The following is a 6000-nucleotide window of genomic DNA, read 5'->3' as shown; positions in this document are numbered from 1 at the left end:
ATGGAATTCCATACAGTACTAACAATTTAATGCATTTTCACAACCATTATAATTATTATTTTAGGACAGGTTCTTTTAAATTGTTTTTATTTCATAATATTCAGTTTCCATTGTTGAAGTAATAATTTCCAATCTACTTGTCTCCTATCCACGGATTCCTGATGATGAAGTATATCTTGATCTTCCTTTGATTGCAGGATGCAAAATCTGTTGGGCTAGGCCTGCTGAGTTGTGCACATTTTGTGAAATGAAAAGAAAAAGATGTATTTATGAAGTGAATATGGAAAAAAGATTCCGGTCCGAATCAAATGTAGTGAGGGAAGAGTATTGTTATGTTGCTATTTTGGTTCAGTATCCACCTGTGCCCCGAAAGTTCAGGGTGGGCCTGGCCACCTCGCCAATGCCCTCTTCTTTCGCCTCCGAACTAGCGAGGAATTAGCCAGCCTCCCGCGGGCCGTCGGCGGCCTCCTGGGGCGGACCCGGCGCTCGCGCACCCAAAGGTGGAGACGCAGGTACCTCTCTGAGCCCCGAGGAGAAGGGCGCAACTGAGGCGTCGCTAGCCCGGCTGCGCCTTTTCTTCTGGGGGTTTCGCGGCGTCAGGGGGTGCGGAAGGCGGTGCCTGAGGCGAGGCTGAGTGGGGCGGGACTCTTCCCACCCGCCTCGTTTCGCGGCTGCCTCTGCTGCTTCTCGTGCCGCTCGGACTTCTTTTTGGGCGAAGGGACCGGGAAGGAAGCGCTTGTAGCGTTCCACCGAGTCTCCGAAGGTGAAGCATCGGGGATCTCCTGGAAGAGGGAAAGCCGCCGAGTCTTCCTGCGAACCCCTTCCTTCCATCCGCAGCGCCAAAGAAAAACTCCGAGGTGGGTGTTCAGGCTCCCCAGCGAGTGCAAAGGAGCTTTCAAGGGACATGGGCTGAGGGCGGCAAGGGTTACTAGAAACTGGAGGTGAACGAGACGAAAGTTTGGGTGGGAGCCTCCGTTGATCCACCTTAGCAGAAGAATCCGGGCCGTGGAGTTTGACAGATCGGATTAGGATGATTAGTAGCAGCCCAACTCGATGCATATGTAATCCCTATTGAGTTCGGCAAGTTACAAACCAGACAAAAGTGTGTATAGGATTGCAGCGTGAAGTGTCGAGGAAATTCCCTTAGCTAAGTTTGTGCTCTTGTCTGTACCTGTTTGTATGGCTACTCTCTGTGATGGCAGTAAGTTTGGTTATACCGACTCGAGGTTTTTTTAAGTTGTGAAGACTCAAACCGATAGCTTCTTCCTTGTTTGGTACTAGTGAATGGCTTGCATCATTTGATCTTTCACATCACATTTTGGGCAAGTGTCTCTTTTCTTTCCCATTAACTTACATTCTTCATTAGGCAGGAGAAAAGCAAACTTCAGGAAGAGTACGTCTGGTCTTAACTGTTAATTATTTGTACTCTCACTTTGCAAAGCCAGAATATAAAAATACATCAGGATAAAAAGTGAAATTGTTTAGTTTTCCATTTTATTTCAAAACACCAGTTCCTATTTTATTAAAATATCTTTTAAATTGCCAGAGCATGTATGTGGAATTCACAATTATAATGTGTTGCATAGTAAGTCTGTGGTGCTATCATTTGGATTTGGGAGTATATGCTAATATTTTGAGGCACAGAGCAAAATACCAAAATACCAATATCTGCTGTAGCAATAGCTATTGGGACCAGTAGCTGACAGCATTAAAAATTGATCCAGCTTCAGTGTTTTGGAAGATTACCCACATACAAATATATTTTCCTGGACCTGTGATAGGGAAATAAAAAATTACATAATGTAATTTATGCATTTAATTATGATATTCATCAGTGCTCAATTTTAAAAATGGTTTGTTATGGCTTTTCCCGAATAAGAAATTGGTGGATTTCACTATTTTGGAAGGGTCCATAGTGTGTGAACTGTAACTGATACTGTTTGAGGTTTCAGATACATTTGGCTAGATCATTCCAATACTATTTTTTTTCCTTTTTCAAATGAACCTCTTTGTATTTAATGCAATTTTATCTTAAAGTTAAAGCTGAGTAAAACCTATGAAATTTGGAACAAATCAATAAGCAAGCTGTTACTCCCTTAAGTAAATAATGAGATATCCAAACACTTTATAGCACATGAGATGGGTGGCCATATAAATTCAATAAATAAATAAATATATTATGTATAGTATTTATAGATTATATTTTCAGAAAACATAAATTTGGTTCATTGTACTATGTATAATGTACATAATGTAATTTAAGATTTCTTCTCTGTAGGAGATCAATTGCATATAGTACAGTTCTGATGCCTAATAATAAATTTTCATTTACAATTTAAGTGATAAATAATTCTGGACCTCTTGCTAATAATAACTGATGCTTATAGAACTGAAAGCATGAAAGTCAGTTGCTTATTCATATTCAGAATGTACACTATTTCATTTTTGTTGTACATGGCTCTGTGGTCTTTACCAAGTCCTGATAAAGTTAAGGGAGTTTTTAACTTAAAACAGCTTCTCATGAAATGGTTCCTCTTGTGAAACTCCTATGCAAAGACAATTTCTACCAGTGTCGTCATGGAACATGTATCATAAGAACTGTCTTAAATTTTTGTCTTTAATGTTTATGATATTCCCTAATCTGATATTGTATAACTTAAATTAGATTTAGTTTCAGTCCTAGACAAAATTACCCCCCAAAAAGAACTTGACTTCACTTAAAATGTAGGTGCTTACTGTGATAAGACTCTCTCCTTGGGATTTTTTTTCATGTATGTTGTTCTCTATTTCATTCACATTAATGTAAAAGTGTGCCAAATTTTGCAAAGCAATGTAATCTCAGTTTTTTAATATAGGAAAAATATTTGCTGTAACATAAAATAACTTTTCACTTTGAATGACTGTTTAGGATTGTTAAAGTAAAGAGGGTATTTAAATAATTTGTATAAAGGGCATTTTGAATCTACATGATGAAGCTGGATGCATTAACTGGCTCCAAGTCTTCCAGAGAATTTCATGGCTTAACAGGCGTTTGAACCTGGATCTTTTCAGTATTATTCGATGCTTTATCTATTATCATGCTGACTCAGTGACACAGCAATGGCATTCTGTTACAGTTATGGTTTTTGGCTCATTGCTATAGTGTGCATTTAAAATACCCATACATTTATTTGGAAAAGGCATCCACAAATAAAAATATCATGAAAATACTATTTATTTATATGTCAAATTTATATCATCGCCCAACTCCCCCACAAGGAGCATAATTCTTGGTATAATTTTAAATAAATAGTCACGTCATCTAGGATCCTAAATAATATACCATTGATGGAAGTTCAGCTATGGAGTAAGTTAATGTTTGTTCATTATTTGATTACCTGCAGCCCTCTACACCACCAAAAAATTGTCCCAAAGATTGGGAATTATTTGGATAATGCAGTGGGCTGTTTGGGGTAGAAAAAACTAGTGAAAATCATGTTCTACTTTCTTTGTCTAATTCATGGATCAAAATCTCTGCTGCATGTGGAAGTATTCTTTCACAAAGGTTCATAGTCAAGCCACAGAGTTCAGTGATGTAACTCACAAGTAGATGTATATTTAAGATCGCACCCCTGTATGTCATAGATTACATGTTTGATACTTAGTCAGTTGGAATAGAAAAACAAGCAGACACAAAGTTCACTGCTCCTTGAGGTAGAATATTAATATTTTAATTGAATACATTTCATTCCTTAAAAGTGAATGTGGCTTGCAAAACAGTTCTAAAAGGATTTCACCTATGGAGCACCTCTAATAAAAAATCATAGCAATAATGAAATAGTTTTCCAGCTACCAAAAGACCTTTTGAAAGAAAAATGCCTTGTTCTTTTTTATGAAAGTTAACAATAATACACAACCTAAGTGAAATGATATAAAGAATTATTTCTATGCCAAACAGGTCACAGACTAGCAGGATGCATACACATTTAAAAATAGATATTTATAGATGGTAGTCAGAAATCAGAATCAAATTTTAATTTAGCCATATGGCATAATTTTTCCAGGCCCCAATTTGGGAACAAAAAACAGTGCTTGCAAAATGGTTGGATATTTATCTTCCCAAAGTAGCTTAAAATCAAATGTAAAAACATCAAAATATAAAACAATGGAAATAAAACCATAATGTGAAGACATTTCCAGTACCAGGTGCAAAATTAAGTTTCTGGAGATATTCACTTTTGTTCTCTTTAAATTCAGTATTATCAGCTTTGTATGGAACAAAGAGTCAGGTTCTTATTGTGGATGAGGTCAGTATGGGTGCATACAATTTTTTAATTCTTGCTTAGCTTTTCCCATTAGTATGACTGTGTTACCAAGATCTTCTTTTCACACGTTATCCAGGTTGGGAATCCTGGCTAGTTTTTCCAAAAAGCGCTAGCATTCATTGCCCAAGAAGTCCCAGTTTAGGGGATATTGGCTTGGAAAAGCAGTAATAAGCTAAAAATCCTACTTTGGGTGACATGCTAAAAGGTCATTCCTATTTTTTTCAGCTAATCATAATAGCAGGTACAGAGGTAATCTATGCCAAGTGAAACCAAAGATATGAAGTCAGTATTCACTGGAAATTTGGATTATTATCCCATTGACCATTGTCTCAGGGCTTTCCCCCTTGAACCTCACCATGGCATGGACATGCCCCAGCAACTTCTTTTTTTTCTGACGTGTCTCCATGTTGTCTTCATTTTGTCCCAACCTATCAAGGAGGAGGCAGTTTAAAGTTTTCTTTAGCTGTTTCAGTATTAAAAAGAATGCTTTCCTCGTTAAGCAGCCAACAAGCTATAGCAGTTTCACTGTAGATAAAATCTGACATGCTTTACCAACCCTTTTGTTGGTGACACAGTCAGATGATCTTGTGGGGTGGGATCAGCTTAGTGGATATTAGGCACTTTAGGCTGATGCAGATATGTCCCTTACTCTGGTCCTTGGGTACTCTCTTCCAGGGCTGTTCTGCTTTGGGCAGTGGAAGAGTTTGGTTCTCTCATACTGGGCTCTCCTCCTATACACAACAGTACTCTGAGTTGATCCCTAATTTGAATACCGGGATCTGCCCAATTGCCCAGTTTGCTTTTGAACACTCATGTGCTTTTTTGGAAAAACATCTGATAGGTGAAGGAGTGATATGGTGAAATGGCAGAAAAATGGTTTATACAATCCTCCTATTGCACCTGTCAGATGTTGTTTGGACTGCCAGTTATTTAATATTTAGCTCTATGAGATGGTTTACATCTCTGAGCTGAAGGCCTGGCCCAGAGATTTGGCAGCTCAGGAGCCTCCTCTTCCACTTTGTCTGCCACCTCCCCATGCCCTTGGAACTGATCACCAGGGTGAGAGATGTGCCAGATGAAGTGGCAGCCTTGGAAGATGACTAAATCTATGTGTCTAGGAATCTATAAAAATAATTGCCCTTCACAGCAGTGCTGGCTGGTAAAGTTGAGGTAGAAAAAGGGCAGCCTTCCCAATACAGGAAATAGGGGCATTGTCCTCTGGCTGTAAGGCAGAAGAGAGTCAGTCTGTTCCTCTTGGCTTACAGATGGAGGAGAACACTGAGCTGTGGGGATGAACCTTCAGTGTGCTTGAGAAGAATGAATCAGAAATTTCAGGAACACTAATTTCTAAGTGCTCATTTTAGTCTTTCCCAAGTAATGATAGGAGAATTGTAGTTGAACATAACTACTGGAGGTTACCTGGTTGGCATTTGGGTGTTTACTTATTTAGCACTGCATTACATTTAAAAGGCTGATCTTTTACATTTTTCTAAAGCACATTTTAAATTTTGACTTCACTGGGAAAAAAAGCATGAGTACCAGCAGGCAACCTTCTGTTTTCTTTAGATGTACCTTTATTTATTGGACCTGCTCAAGACCACATTGTAATGTACCTTTAATTATGTTCCCTCTCCCAGTCCAATAAAACCAAACCTGTGTAGTATCTTTTTTATGCTCAGTTACTCCACTGTAAAAA

At 38.4% G+C, this 6000-nt stretch overlaps 1 protein-coding gene across 2 annotated transcripts in view; it reads left to right on the top strand.

Annotated features, from left to right (window-relative positions):
• Positions 1-410: 410 nt before the first annotated feature.
• The window catches only part of KCNG2 (potassium voltage-gated channel modifier subfamily G member 2), a 70595-nt gene continuing 65005 nt past the window's right edge, over positions 411-6000 (top strand). The window contains exon 1 of one of the 2 annotated variants that reach the window (XM_025165564.2): positions 411-857. The gene's annotated coding sequence lies outside the window, so the exon portion shown is untranslated. The remainder of the gene's footprint in view (positions 858-6000) is intronic. The other variant, XM_007426445.3, reaches the window with a different exon arrangement.

This window comes from Python bivittatus, unplaced genomic scaffold (assembly GCF_059951505.1).
Source record: "Python bivittatus isolate LINGU-HERP-01145 unplaced genomic scaffold, Pbiv_v1 ctg000840_np1212, whole genome shotgun sequence".
NCBI lineage: Eukaryota > Metazoa > Chordata > Lepidosauria > Squamata > Pythonidae > Python > Python bivittatus.
This window is presented reverse-complemented; position numbering and strand designations above follow the sequence as displayed.